Raw genomic sequence first — 15923 nt, 5'->3', positions numbered from 1 at the left:
CCATGGGATTTTCCATGCAAGAGTACTGCAGTGGGGTGTCATTGCTTATTACTTTAATCTAGAACTATTATTCTCCCATGGGATTAAGTGTATAGAAAATGTGAAAATTGGAAAGCTATATTTTCCAGACTCATTCTGAAGCCAAGATGCTTATTGGTGCCCTGGAGCATAGGAAGAAGGTTGTTTGTGATCTCAATTTGATTTGATACAAGTATAGGGGACTGCTAGTAGGTATATCATTTATAGATTCTACCACAGAAACTGTCAACCTGTGACATCATTTGGTTCCTTTTGACATGCAGAAAATGGCAAGTTTATATTTGAATAAACACAATTATTTGATAAATTTTTGGCACTTTTTATTAAAGATAAACACAAAAATACTCAAAAAATCCCACATATAGATTTTTACCTAATAAAAACAATGAAATACATCCCCTAAAAGACAGGGCTTAAAACTTACTCATTCATAGCAAGTTCATCTATAAAAGTTCCAACCCGGAGATGACTCACATGTATTAACACTAATAAGAGACATTTGTGTAATGTTATATCACTGCAACACCAATTAAGCTCTTAGACACAATGTTAAGCAAAAAAGCAAAAGATAAGTTTACATTTTGTATGATTCCATTTACATAAAGCTCTGCATCAGGTAAAACAGTTAGGTCAACAGAAGTCAGAATAGCTACTTTAGAGGATGGAGGGTGGACAATGAGGTGAAAAGTTTGTTTTTGAACTACTGTCAGTATTTGTTGGGACAGATGATCTACCATCTGTTTTGCATTGTATGCCCAAAATGCATCTATGTTGTTTACCTATGCCCATGACCTAAGTAATTTCTGTTCAGTTCAGTTCAGTCGCTCAGTCGTGTCCAACCCTTTGCCACCCCATGAATCGCAGCACGCCAGGCCTCCCTGTCCATCACCAACTCCTGGAGCTCACTCAGACTCACCTCCATTGAGTCAGTGATGCCATCCAGCCATCTCGTCCTCTGTCGTCCCCTTTTCCTCCTCCCCCCAGTCCCTCGCAGCATCAGAGTCTTTTCCAATGAGTCAACTCTTCGCATGAGGTGGCCAAAGTACTGGAGTTTCAGCTTTAGCATCATTCCCTCCAAAGAAAGCCAGGGCTGATCTCCTTCAGAATGGACTGGTTGGATCTCCTTGCAGTCCAAGGGACTCTCAAGAGTTCTCTCCAACACCACAGTTCAAATGCATCAGTTCTGCAGCACTATCTAGGTTGGTCATAACTTTTCTTCCAAAGAGTAAGTGTCTTTTAATTTCATGGCTGTAGTCACCATCTGCAGTGATTTTAGAGCCCCCCAAAATAAAGTCTGACACTGTTTCCACTGTTTCCACATCTATTTCCCATGAAGTGATGGGATCGGATGCCATGATCTCCATTTTCTGAATGTTGAACTTTAAGCCAAATTTTTCACCCTCCTCTTTTACTTTCATCAAGAGGTTTTTTAGTTCCTCTTCACTTTTTGCCATAAGGGTGGTGTCATCTGCATGTCTGAGGTTATTGATATTTCTCCCGGCAATCTTGATTCCAGCTTGTGTTTCTTCCAGCCCAGCGTTTCTCGTGATGTACTCTGCATATAAGTTAAATAAGCAGGGATCTCCAAATCACAGGTGTTAACAATCACCATAATTGGCACACCTGCAATTGTATATAGATGGATGCTTGCAGACAGATCCAGAAGAGGAACAAATAATACTAACTGAACTCAATACTACATTTAAAAATATTCTATATCAAAGCTAAGTGGGATAGTTAAACTATCCATAAAAACTTTTTTTAAAACATACAAAAATCAATTAATAAAATATATGCTATTAATAAAGGGCACAATTTACACGGTCACCTTAATACATTTCTCAAGAGATAACCAACAGGCTTTCATATTAGTCTCTCAAAGAGGTATTTCACTCAGGGGATCCTGCCAAATCGACAATTCTTTCTGACTCTGTGACACTAACCCTATAGTGGGCTTAGTTTAGCAGAGCTAGGAGGACGAAACAAGTGGTGGCCAAAGTGGAGCCTCGGAGACTGTAGGCAAGGAATGTAAATCATTGAGCAGTCTCAGTATTTCATTTAAGTCCACCGTCTCTCTCGCATTTCTATTCTGGGGGCGGGGGGGGGGCGGGGGGGGGCGGGGGGGGGGGAACAACGTGAGACTTAATAATGCATTCATCCGGGTTTGTTGGAAGAGGAGAAATTCACACTGCAACAAAACCTAACGATGGAAGTGTGAATGTTATGGGTCACCACAGCCGGTTAATCTCTGGAATTAACACCTTCTTCGAATTCTTTGGGAGTCACTGCCTTTCCTGTTTAGCCTACATACCTTGGGGTTTGACTCCCAATCTCAATACTGTATTTTTTTATTCTGGCCGCTTACTGATCCAGCTTTTCCGTTAAGACGCTCCGGAACGAAAGGGGTGGGATACTTGAGACCCTTCGCGATGCCTGGAAGGGTAGGTCACACAGCCAGTAACCAGGCGGAGTGTGTTTAGTGAGTAAGTTTTACCACCACTTTTAACTTCAGCACAGGACGACTTCCTGCTGGGGCTAGAACTTCTTTCCAGTTCCAGTGGAATAAGGCCATTGCTGGAGGTCAGTTAGTTCAGTCGCTCAATCGTGTCTGACTGTTTGCGATCCCGTGGACTGCAGCACGCCAGGCCTCCCTATCCATCACTAACTCCCAGAGTTTACTCAAACTTATGTCCATGGAGTTGGTGATGCCATCCAGCCATCTCATCCTCTGTCGTCCCCTTCTCCTCCTGGCCCCAATCCCTTCCAGCATCAGAATCTTTTCCAATGAGTCAACTCTTGGCATGAGGTGGCCAAAGTATTGGTGTTTCAGCTTCAACAGCAGTCCTTCCAATGAACACCCAGGACTGATCTGCTTTAGAATGGACTGGTTGGATCTCCTTGCAGTCCAAAGGGCTCTCAAGGGTCTTCTCCAACACCATAGTTCAAAAGCATCAATTCTTCAGCGCTCAGCTTTCTTTATAGTCCAACTCTCACTTCCATACATGACCACTGGAAAAACCATAGCCTTGACTAGACACACCTTTGTTGACAAAGTGATGTCTCTGCTTTTTAATATGCTGTCTATCCTGGTCATAACTTTTCTTCCAAGGAGCAAGAGTCTTTTAATTTCTTCGGGGAGGGGAACGGGCTAAAGTAAGTTCCCGAGGATTGATCAGGTACTAGGCAGGATTAGGCGGAGAAGGCAATGGCAACCCACTCCAGTACTCTTGCCTGGAAAATCCCATGGACGGAGGAGCCTGATGGGCTGCAGTCCATGGGGTCGTGAAGAGTTGGGCACGACTGAGCGACTTCCCTTTCACTTTTCACTTTCATGCATTGGAGAAGGAAATGGCAACCCATTCCAGTGTTCTTGCCTGGAGAATCCCAAGGACTGTGGAACCTGGTGGGCTGCCGTCTATGGGGTAGCACAGAGTCGCACTCGGCTGAAGCGATTTAGCAGCAGCAGCAGGCAGGATTAGGAGGCGGAGTCGAGAGGGGGGACTTCGCGGGGGCGGAGCGGCGCGGCGCTGCGTCATATTGGAGGCTCCAACTGGCGCTGAGGCTGGTGGGAGTTTGCGCCGTCGCGGTTGCCGGTTGTTCGGCCGTTTTTTTTTTTTTTTTGGCTTGCTGAATCCGCCATATTGAAGAGGGCTGGGGCAAGCGATTTCTGGAACTCCAGCGGCCTCGTATCCCGCCCTTAAGGGGTTTTGTGGAGCCCAGCCCCCTCAAGCGTCACTCAGCTCCCAGGCCTTTCAGGAGCTTGACTGCTTGTGTTGCCTTCCTCCTTTACGGGAGATTGCCGCGTTAGCGGCTCATTTTAGTGTTGGCGTTGGCAGCTAGGACTGAGTCGGAGTGAAGAGACCAGGCCCTAAAAGGTGAAACCGCAGCTGCGGGAACACTAAGCGGACGTTAAACAGGAGAAACGGTCCACCTGCAGCCCATCTAAGGACAGAGAAACGCCACCGCGAGGAAGAAAAGAGGTAAGAGGGCCGCAACGTGTGGAGTAGGGAGCAGGGCCTTTTTCCCTCAGGCTACAGGCCGGAGGTCGGCCGTGGCAGTTTTTTTCCGGTACTAGGGGTTGAGCTTTGTATTTTCTTTCGCTGTTGCGTAGTTTGTTTTTGAGGTAAAAGGCCCTACATTAAACAGTGAGGAGCCACCCCTCCGCACCTCCTCAGGGATTCAGCGGCTGGAGCTTGTTAAGTATATCTTCGTCCTTTTGTTGGGGTGGGGGCGCCGGCCCTCCACCCGGGTGGAGTGTCTCTAACCACGCTAATGGGTGCGGATCCGGCGCTCTAGAAAAGTGCCTGTGTTTTGAACTGTAAAGGAAAATGGCTCTTGTCTCTGTCTCCACCTCCGTCCCCCCCCCCTTTTTTTTTTCCTCGGGTAAGCTTTTTTTTTTCCTGTGCCGGGAGGCTAACCGCCCCACCTTCGGGAATTGTGGCACAATCCTCAGAGGAGATTGGTCTCCTCGTTGCACTTAACGGCAAACGCCATCACTGAGAGCGATTTGAAGTGGAGTTGGGCTCCAGCTCCGCATGTCTGTCAGATTTTGACGTTTGTGCACTTCCCTAATACTACACCAAAGTGATTATGGCTGAGGGTTAATGGAAGTTGTGGTGGTGAAGATATCTGTTCCACATTTGCTTTTACCTTTTTCTTTCTTTGCTACAGAAATAGTAGCTTCACTCAGTTTCTTAAGTAATACAATTTCATTTTTGTTATGTGATCCATTACGTTTCAAATATTCAAAATTTTTCGTTATTATGAAATATTACAGTTCTGTAGCACATCCTTACGAAATTCTGCTAAAATGTTACTTGAATATGCCACTGTGCACATTCTCCTACAGGTGTTTTAAGTAATGTAAGAGCTTTTTAAACCTTATTGAGCTTTAGCTTTTAGATGCGGATTAAATTTGCATTCTGTATTTTTTAAATGATATATGCCCTGTAACATTTTCTTACCAGGGAACGCAGGCATTCGTTCGTTAAAGCTGCATGACATTTGTGTACATAAAAAACAATTTGGTATGCTCTTAGTAAAGTTTTTTTTTTTTTCTAGTCTTATTAAAGATTATATCCTATAAGTAAGATTATATTCTGACAATAACTTTCGGTGCCTAGTTTAAATTTTCGTTCTGCTCATTCGGAAATTAAAGCATGTAGCTTAAGTGTCTTAATATTTAGGAGCTATTTGCCATAATTATTTCAAAGGACGCCTTTTTATATGTTATATTTGATAAATTTCAAGCTACATTACGTAGATTGTAACTATTTTTCTTGGATTTTTCCCATATATAAAAGTTTAAGCTATATCATCTTGATATTTTAAATGTTATTCCTTTTTTTGGTTGGACTTAATTATATTGAATGTTTCTTATGAATTTAGAGAGAATTTCGGTGGCGACTGCATAACAGCAAAACATTAATTACATTTAAGACTAACTTCTAAAGTAATTTTTTTAAGAGTAGATTTTACTGTAAATCATATTAGTGGGTAGAAGTGGGTCTCTTTTCTGGTTACCTTGAAATGCATTTTCAATATTAAAGTAAGATAAAGCAGTTTTCATGGATAATTTTTCTTCGATGCAGCTTACTATGTTTGAAATTGGATATTTTTCAAGCTTTGGTGTGGAAACAATATGGTTTTGGGTTGGCTAGTACCTAGGAGCAGAATTACTGGATTGTATTTAAATTTAAGATTAATTTAAACTGTACAGTCTTGTTCCCCACAGGATTGCCCCATTTTACATTCTTACCAACAGTTTATGAGATTTCCAGTCCGTTTTGACTAATTTTGATTTTCTGGTTATACTGATTCTAGTGGACTTGTAGTGGTATCTTACTGTGGTTAATTTGCATTTCCTACTGACTAGTCATATTGAGCATAATCTTATCTACTTGTTGGCTGTTTGTATATCTTTACTTGGAGAAATATCTATTTAAACTCTCATTTAAAATTTTTTTTTCTGTTTATATTGTATTTTTTTCTGGTATGTGACTTGCAGTATTACTCTTAATCTGTGTTCTTTATGGTGTCTTTAGAAATGCAGTAGTTTCTAATTGTCATTAAGTTCAGTTTATTAGTGTTTTTCTTTTTATCACTTTTCATGTCTAGCCACAAAATTTTTGCTTAGCTGAAGGTCATAAAGGTTCATATTTCTTATGGATTTTACGAAGTATTTATGTTTGGTCTGCTGTCCTTGTTAACTTTGGTGTATTGTGTGATTAAGGGATCCAAATTCATCTTTCGCATGTGGATATCCAGTTGATTCGTGGAAGGTGGTTCAAATATTTTTCTTTCACCCTCCGGTAGTCTTGGCACCTTTGTTGAAAATCATTTGACATATTAAAAAAGGTTTTATAAATAAGGGCTTATTTCTGAACTACACTTGATATGTTGATGTGTCTTGTGTATTGTCACAGTAGCACTGCATAAGTTATATTCTAATGACAGTGACAGTTAAATTGTTAAAAAAAATTGTGGTGGTGATGGTGGTTTAGTTGCTAAGTCATGTCATAAGAGTCATAAAACTCTTTTGTGACCCCATGGACTGTATCCCACCAGGTTCTTCTGTCTATGGGATTCCCCAGGTTTCCTTCTCCAGGGGCTCTTCCCAGTGCAGGAATTGAGGCTGCATTTCCTGCTTGACAGGCAGATTTTTACTCCTGGGCCATCTGAAAATCTCCAGTGGTATTAAGTACAGTTGTTGGGCAGCCATTGTGAGAGTGACACTTTTATATTGCCTTTGCATTTTACTTCTACCTTATGTTTCCTGAATCTTGATGTATTTCCTTATTTCAGTACTCAAAACTTTAGCTTCCATTTTGCTCTGTTAGAAGTTGTGTCCTTAAAAACATTGATTATCAATATAGAGTCTGACAGTATTTGGGAAAACTTTAACAGGGGTTTTTTGCTCTACCCTGATAACTTAAAAGCACTTGTGGAGCTTTCAAAATATCCTGGTAATTGTTTTTACACCCTGCTCCCAACTCCCTAGCAACAGCTCCCACTTAGTTTGTCAACAGTTTGTTACTGTTTCTAAGCATGCAGTTTTTAATTTTGTAGTGGGTTAGTTACTCAGTGTCTGACTCTTTGCAATCCCATGGACTGTACCTGCCAGGTTCCTGTGTCTGCTGGATTTTCCAGGTAAGAATACTGGAGTGGGTTGCCATTTTCGTCTCTTCTGATCCAGGGATTGAACCTGGCTCTTGTGCATTGCAAGAAGATTCTTTACCATTTGAGGCACAAACCATCATTTTTAAAGTTGTGTTTTGCATTTTAGGGCTTTACTTGTGGCTCAGTTGAAAGAATCCATCTGCAGTACAGGAGACCTGGGTTCAATTCCTGGGTTGGGAAGATCCCTTGGGGAAGGAAATGGTTACCCACTCCAGTATTTTGGCCTGGAGAATTCCATGGATTGTATATGGTCCATGGGATCGCAAAGAGTCAGACAGGACTGAGCGACTTTAACTTTTGCATTTTAATTATGTTAGTGCTATTTAGCACTTAGTATGCATCATTTTATTAAGATACTGTTCTTTCCACAGACCTGAAGATTAGTTCTGAGGTCAGCTAGTGGTGATTCCATCTTTTGTACAAATTATTGTCATAGTATTCTATAATCATTGGTTTGTATTTTTCATCTTTAAACATTGAAACGTGACAATCAGAATAGACTCAGGTTTGATTAAAGTTTTTTTGGTAATATTGTTTTAAAGATTATTAAATTATTTCGGTACTGAGAAGTAGCCACAGAGATGTGTATTCAACAGAGTTAAAGTTCTCTTTTCCTGTGGCTCCCAACACATACAGAATATTTTAATTGGTGAGTTTATTTTAAAAAATGTTTGGATAACCTTATTTGTGAAGTCGCTCAGTCGTGGCCAGCTCTTTGCAACCCCATGGACTGTGGCCTACCTGGCTCCTCTGTCAGTGGGATTTTTCAGGCATAATATTGGAATGGGTTGCCATTTCCTTCTCCAGGAGATCTTCCTGACCCAGGGATTGAACCCAGGTCTCCTGCATTGTAGGCAGACACTTTACTGTCTGAGCTACCAGGGAAGTCCCAATTCATATATATATATGAAAAAAAAATATATATATATATATATATTAGTATTTTATTTGTATGGCTGTGACAAGCCCTGGTTATGGCATGTGGGATCTAGTTCCCTGACCAGGGATCAAACCCAGGCTCCCTGTATTGAGAGCACAGTTTTAGCCACTGGATCACCAGGGAAGTCCAGAGTATGTTTTTTTATTTATTTTAAAATTTTTAAAATTTTTTTATTTTTATTTTTTAAAAATTTTCATTTTTTTACTTTACAATACTGTACTGGTTTTGCCATACATTGACATGAATCCACCACAGGTGTACATGAGTTCCCAACCCTGAACCCCCCTCCCACCACCCTCCCCATATCTCTGGGTCATCCCAGTGCACCAGCCCCAAGCATCCTGTATCCTATATCGAACCTAGACTAGTGATTTGTTTCTTACACGATAGTATACATGTTTCAGTGCCATTCTCCCAATTCATCCCACCCTCTCTCTCTCCCACAGAGTCCAAAAGTCTGTTCTTTAATCTGTTCTTCAAAAATCTGTGTCTCTTTTGTTGTCTCGTATCATTACCATCTTTATAAATTCCATATATATGTGTTAGTATACTGTATTGATGTTTTTCTTTCTGGCTTACTTCATTCTGTATAATTGGCTCCAGTTTCATCCACCTCATTAGAACTGATTCAAATGTATTCTTTTTAATGGCTGAGTAATACTCCATTGTATATATGTACCACAGCTTCCTTACCCTTTCGTCTGCTGATGGACAGATTATGTTTTTATTGTTGAGAAATTTTGTCGTTTTTGATGTAGTTTTTCAGGAATGTAAAATAGTAGTCCTTTGTGTTCCAGGAAATGTATAGAAAAATTTACTTGTAAAAATACATAGTTGTACACTGTCCTTAGATTTTTAGATGACAGCTCAGTTGTAAAGACTCCGTGGAAGACCCTGGTTTGATTCCTGGGTTGGGAAGATCCTCTGGAGAATGGATAGGCTGCCCACGCCAGTGTTTTTGGTCATCCCTTCTGGCTTAGCTGGTAAAGAATCCCCCTGCGATGTGGAAAACCTGGGTTGGAAAGATACCCTGGAGAAGGGAAAGGCTACCCATTCCAGTATTCTGGCCTGGAGAATTCCACAGTCCATGGAGTCTCAAAGAATTAGACATGACTGAGTGACTCATTTTAGCCTAGAGTGGTACTCTTGAGATTCTGCATTTCTGATAAGTTCTCAGGTGGTGCTGAAACTTCTGGTCTTAAAGGATACTCAGAGAGCCCATGGCTTTGAGTATATTTCCAGTGTAGCCTACATTTTATTCTAAACACTTACGCGCAATGTGTATATTTGTATTCTAAACACTTACACACAATGTGTGTATTTGGGGTGCATGTGTCTATTAAAGTTATGTTTATTGTTGATGATTGAAAAGTTTTGGACCCCATAAAAGAGAAGTAGAAGACAAAACAGTTGTGTGCAAATATTTTCTCTCTGATAGAACCATGTAGAAACAATCATATGATTAGGTGTTGTTTTGTGTTCACTTTTAAAAAATAAGTGAAAATACTGTAGGTACAAGTTAGTACTTACTTTGTCATTTACAAAGTTATCTATAAGTAGGATTATTCAGGCCTGTTAATACTCCATTTTATAAATGTATTGTGATATAGTTAATCTTCCACTTGATGCCCTTTTTAGATTGTCTGCTGTTTTGGTTACATACGCTGTGATCATTTTGGTTTTGGTAAAGACTTGAATATCACCTTGAATCAAAATTTTTGTTAGTTGCTGTGTATTTCAGTTTAATAAAATTTTCCTGTTTTTTCTCTATTTCCTTAAGGTTTTAGTGTTTAGGTATATACTATCTGCTCATTCCACCTGGAAGATTCATAATCCTTGTCTCTATGTCAAATACTGCTGCTGCTTCCTCCCCCAGACTTCTCACTATACTGCTTAAAACACCCATGACGAAGTTAATTTTAACAGAACTTTGTGTTTCCAGCTCTTAAAAGCCTCACACATAACCAAAAAATTCTTTTATGTACTCCATTTATTTTAACTCAGGTGTTTCCTTGTAAACTGGAGGTTTACAATTTTATAACTTCATTCTGTTCTTTTGGGGAGGATTTTTCTTATTCTTAGACTGGTTATTTTTCATCTTCTGTGGCTGAGGTTTGCAGAATGGTTCACATATAACTAAAATAGCCTTTGATTCTTTCTCTTTTTTTCAATATTCACTTATTTGAGTCTGTTAGTTTTTTGTTGCAGCATGTGGAATTTTCAGTTTTGGCATTCCAACTCTCAGTTGTAACATGTAGGATCTATTTCCCTGACTAGGAATCAAACCAAGGATGTGTACATTGGGACCAATGAATCTTAGCTTTTGAACCACCATGGAAGTCCTCATCTCAGGTTTTTTAAAATATCTCTCTCAATATTTTATTTCTCTGTCAGGGAGGTTTTCCCATTGTGAATTTAGTATCTGTTTCCACCTTTGATATGAGATTGATTAATTGTATTTGAGTGTAGTTTCCTGTTTTACTTGAGGTAGTTGCCCAGACCTTTCTGTAAATAATCATAATCTCCTATATGGGATTGATATGTTTGTTATCCATAGCATATATAAGAATTGATTGAAACAGGATAAAAATAACTGATTATCTGAATGCTTTATGTAATTTAGGACTTAGTGGCTCAGACGGTAAAGTGTCTGCCTATAATGAGGGAGACCCAGGTTCAATCCCTGGGTCGGGCCGATCTCCTGGAGGAGGAAATGGCAACCCACTCCGGTATTCTTGCCTGGAAAATCCCATGGATGGAGAAGCCTGGTAGGCTGCAGTCCGTGAGGTCGCAAGAGTCGGACAGGACTGAGCGGCTTCACTTTCACTTTTCACTTTCATATAATTTAGTACAGCAGTAGTTTTCATTTTGGGCTAAGATGTTGAGTAATGTCTAGAAATACTTAAAAAAATTTTTTATTTTATACTTTTTGACTGCCCTGAGTCTTTGTTGTATGTGGACATTCTCTGGTTGTGGTGAGCAGGGGACTACTCTGTAGTTGTGGTGCATGGGCTTTTCATTAAGGTGACTTCTCTTGTGGCGCTTGGGCTTAGTTGCTCAGCAGCTTGTGGGATCTTCCCAGACCGGGGATATAACTACTGTCCCCTGCATTACAAGGTGGATTCTTAACCACTGGGTCACCAGGGAAGTCCTCATAGTACTTTTGACTATAATGATCAGAGTGGTGAGAGGAATTGGCTTGGACTGGTTGGCAAGTTCAGTGGTTAGAGAACAGAGATGTTGCTAAGCATCTTGCAATTCACAAAATATCTCCAACCCCGAGAATTATTTGGTGTTTATAGTACTGAGATGCCTTGGTCTGCAAATTGTTTGGAATCATAGTTCTGTTAAGTTTGCATCCCCTTAGCTTGAGGGCTATTGGTGGCTAAGATGGTAAAGCGTCTGCCTGCAGTGCGGGAGACCCGGGTTCAATCCCTGGGTCGGGAATATCCCCTGGAGAAGGAAATGGCAACCCACTCCAGTACTCTGATCTGGAAAATTCCATGGACAGAGGAGCCTTGTAGGCTACAGTTGCAAAGAGTCGGACACGACTGAGTGACTTCACTCACTCACTCATCTTGTGAGCTGGAGGTAGAGGGGCTCAGAGTTAGACGAGACTAATGTAGTAGTGTCCACAGGTATATCCATTCCTTGTTAGGAGAGGGTGTTATCTGAGCTGTGGAAACGGCTTTGAATTGTTGTCGGTAAAGGATTAGTTTAGTAATCCTCAGTGCTGGCTTTGTGGAAATTACATTAGCAGAAAGAGAATCATGGGATGCTTTCCTGGCTTCCTTTCAGCTAATGGTGCTATAGATAGAACCCTGTTTTATCTTCCTTTTCTCTCCTGTGTTAACTCATCAAAGTAATATATTGACAGTTTACATTGCCAACAAGGCAGAAATATTATTTGCTACTAATTAGTTTACTGGTGCCAGGAATAAATTGCCTTTTCCCCCCTTTCTGGGTTTTGAGGCCATTCTGTGTCTTCTTAGGGAATCCAGTAAATGTGTAGTACAGATGCAGACTAGAGAGGAGGGAGGAGGTGGTGACTCATACAACACGGGGAGAATTTTGTGTTTAGAAATTTTCTTTGCTGCCTTTGTCATTCAGTTGCTAAGTTGTATACGATTCTTTGCAATCTCATGAACTGCAGCACACCAGGCTTCCTGTCTTTCACCATCTCCTGCAGTTTGCTTGAACTCATGTCTGTTAAGTCAGTGATGCCACCCAGCCATCTCATCCTGTCACTCCCTTCTCCCCTGGCCCTTAATGTTTCCAGCATCGAAGTCTTTTCCAGTCAGTCAGCTGTTTGTATTACTTTTTGCAAAATATTCCAATACTTTGAATTTTAGCATCAGTCCTTCCAGTGGATATTCAGGGCTGATCCCCTTTAGAATTGACAGGTTTGATCTCCTTGCTGTCCTGCCTTAAAAGCAACTTTATTTCTTCAAATTTAAATCCATTTGTAGTAGCTCTTACTTGCTAAATATTATTGAATAACTGAATTTTTACTTAACATTTATACAGTGATTATTTAGACTCCCAGGGATTGTTGTTACATAATCTAAATTACTTTATCACATTGTTAATGAATTATCAATATATTATTGATTTAGTAAAAGTGAAGTCGCTCAGTCGTGTCTGACTCTTTGCAACCCCATGGACTGTAGCCTACCAGGCTCCTCTGTCCGTGGGATTCTCCAGGCAATAGTCCTGAAGTGGATTGCCATTTCCTTCTCCAGGGGATCTTCCCAACCCAGGGATCGAACCTGGGTCTCCCACCTTGTAGACAGATGCTTTACCATCTGAGCCACCAGGGAAGTCCATATTATTGATTTACTGGTTATTAAAGAATCTAAAGAAACAGTGCTATAGTATATGCCATTCAGAAATTTTTCTGTAATGTCTCTTGAGTGGAGTTCTTGGTGGTCTGGAGTGAAGTTATGTAATTTGAGATCAGCATATGTGATAAGTGGAGGGGGAGTTCGGTAGTTAATACAAGTATCCTTCTGTTTGTTAAGATATCTTGGGTTGCATTACTAGTGGTTCAACCAGTTTGTGAGTTATTTAACCTTAAAATTAGAGACTTAAGAGACTTCCCTAGTGGTCCAGTGTTTAAGTCTCTGAGCTTCCACTGCAGGGAACATGGGTTTTCGGTTCCTTATCTGGAAACTAAGATCCCAAATGCTTCAAGGTATGGGCAAGTAAAATAGACTCACTTTTTGCTATCTTGAAAGTGAAGTGACAGTCAGTCAGTTGTTTCTATCTTTTTGTGACCTCATGAACTGGAGTTCTCCAGGCCAGAATACTGGAATGGGATCTCCAGTAGATCTACCGGGAGATCTTCCCAACCCAGGGAAGTCCAGTAGATTTCCAGGAGATTTTCCCAACCCAAGGATTGAACCCAGGTCAATCGCCTGCATTCCTGGCGATTCTTTACCAACTGAGCTATGATGGTTGCTATCTTATCTTACTATAACTCTCAAGTTGTGTTTATTCCTTTAACACTATTGATAGTTCTGGTTCAGGCTATCTCTAGATATTGTACTCCGAGTGTCAGCAATGGTAGCAGTCTTCTGCCTGAAGGCTTGACAGTTGGACCAATGACTTACTCATAGGACTGACTGTCGGTAGGGGCCATCTAGTGCTACTTCCTGTTCTGGAGCAAATAAAATGTTGGTTGCCTTGCTGAGAATACTTTTGCTGAGTGTGAAGAATATTAATGGTGCTAAAAAGTAATGTATTAAGAGAAATCTTAGTTTTTTCTCATTAAAAAGAGTAGAGACATACAGCGCTTTGATCTTGTTGTAGATCAGTTCAGTTTAGTTCAGTTGCTTAGTCGTGTCCGACTCTTTGTGGATCATGAATTGCTGCACACCAGGCCTCCCAGTGCATCACCAACTCCCGGAGTTCACTCAGACTCACGTCCATCGAGTCAGTGATGCCATCCAGCCATTTCATCCTCTGTTGTCCCCTACTCCTCCGGCCCCCAACCCCTCCCAGCATCAGAGTCTTTTCCAATGAGTCACCTCTTCGCATGAGGTGGACAAAGTACTGGAGTTTCAGCCTTAGCATCATTCCTTCCAAAGAACATCCAGGACTGATCTCCTTCAGAATGGACTGGTTGGATCTCTTTGCAGTCCAAGGGACTCTCAAGAGTCTCCTCCAATACCACAGTTCAATTCTTCAGCGCTCAGCTTTCTTCACAGTCCAACTCTCACATCCATACATGACCAGTGGAAAAACCATAGCCTTGACTAGACTTACCTTTGTTGGCAAATTAATGTCTCTGCTTTTGAATATGCTATCTAGATTGGTCATAACTTTCCTTCAAAGGAGTAAGCGTCTTTTAATTTCATGGCTGCAGTCACCATCTGCAGTGATTTTCGAGCCCCCCAAAATAAAGCCTGACACTTTGTTTTAGATAGTTGTGTGTAAAATTTTATGTTGATTCTTTGTTTTTTTTTTTTATCACTAAAAGAGAATTAGAAGAAGCTTCTTATTTTGAATGTTGGATTTCTTAACAGGTTAGCAGTTAACACTTTTTTGGTTTCATGCCCTTAACATTGTAAAAGGTTTTGAGAATCTTATGAAGTTTTAGTTTCTCTGTGTTATCTCCTAATATTTACCATGTTTTAAAATTTAAGTTGTAGATTAAAATATTTTCAGTGTTCCATTTGAAACCCAGTTACATGTTAATGAATATTATTGTGAAAGTGGAAATATATTATTTTCAAAGTGGAAAAAATTTTAATAGCTATTTTGTAAGGGAGTATTACCTAGAGCCAGACATCCTGGAATGTGAAGTCAAGTGGGCCTTAGGAAGCATCACTATGAACAAAGCTAGTGGAGGTGATGGAATTCCAGTTGAGCTATTTCAGGTCCTTAAAGATGATGCTATGAAAATGCTGCACTCAATATGCCAGCAAATTTGGAAAACTCAGCAGTGGCCACAGGACTGGAAAAGGTCAGTTTTCATTCCAATCCCAAAGAAAGGCAATGCCAAAGAATGCTCAAACTACTGGACAGTTGTAGTCATCTCACATGCTAATAAAGTAACGCTCAAAATTCTCCAAGCCAGGCTTCAGGCTTCAGCAATATGTGAACCGTAAACTTCCAGATGTTCAAGCTGGTTTTAGAAAAGGGAGAGGAACCAGAGATTTAATTGCCAACATCCGCTGGATGATTGAAAAAGCAAGAGAGTTCCAGAAAAACATCCATTTCTGGTTTATTGACCATACCAAAGCCTCTGACTGTGCGGATTGCAATAAACTGTGGAAAATTCTGAAAGAGATGGAAATACCAGACCACCTGATCTGCCTCTTGAGTAACCTATGTGCAGGTTAGGAAGCAACAGTTAGAACTGTACATGGAACAACAGACTGGTTGCAAATAAGAAAAGGAGTATGTCAAGGCTGTATATTGTCACCCTTTTTATTTAACTTACATGCAGAATACATCATGAGAAATGCTGGGCCAGAAGAAGCACAGCTGAAATCAAGATTGCCGGGAGAAATATCAGTAACCTCAGATAGGCAGATGACACTGCCCTTATGGCAGAAAGTGAAGAGGAACTAAAAAGCCTCTTGAGGAAAGTGAAAGTGGAAAGCGAAAAAGTTAGCTTAAAGGAAACAAAGATCATGACATCTAGTCCCATCACTTCATGGGAAATAGATGGGGAAACAGTTGAAACAGTGTCAGACTTTATTTTTCTGGGCTTCAAAATCACTGCAGGTGGTGATTGCAGCCATGAAAGTAAAAGACG

General features: G+C 40.6%; 1 protein-coding gene across 5 annotated transcripts in view; it reads left to right on the top strand.

Moving 5' to 3' along the window:
* Nucleotides 1-3233: 3233 nt before the first annotated feature.
* The window catches only part of LOC138431423 (ubiquitin carboxyl-terminal hydrolase 9X), a 141587-nt gene continuing 128897 nt past the window's right edge, over nucleotides 3234-15923 (top strand). For 4 of the 5 annotated variants that reach the window (XM_069573566.1, XM_069573564.1, XM_069573565.1 and 1 more), the window contains exon 1: nucleotides 3234-4019. The gene's annotated coding sequence lies outside the window, so the exon portion shown is untranslated. The remainder of the gene's footprint in view (nucleotides 4020-15923) is intronic. The other variant, XM_069573567.1, reaches the window with a different exon arrangement.

Source organism: Ovis canadensis, chromosome Y (genome assembly GCF_042477335.2).
Source record: "Ovis canadensis isolate MfBH-ARS-UI-01 breed Bighorn chromosome Y, ARS-UI_OviCan_v2, whole genome shotgun sequence".
NCBI classification, from domain to species: domain Eukaryota; kingdom Metazoa; phylum Chordata; class Mammalia; order Artiodactyla; family Bovidae; genus Ovis; species Ovis canadensis.
The sequence above is the reverse complement of the archived record's forward strand: the minus strand, read 5'-3'. Positions and strand labels throughout refer to the sequence as shown.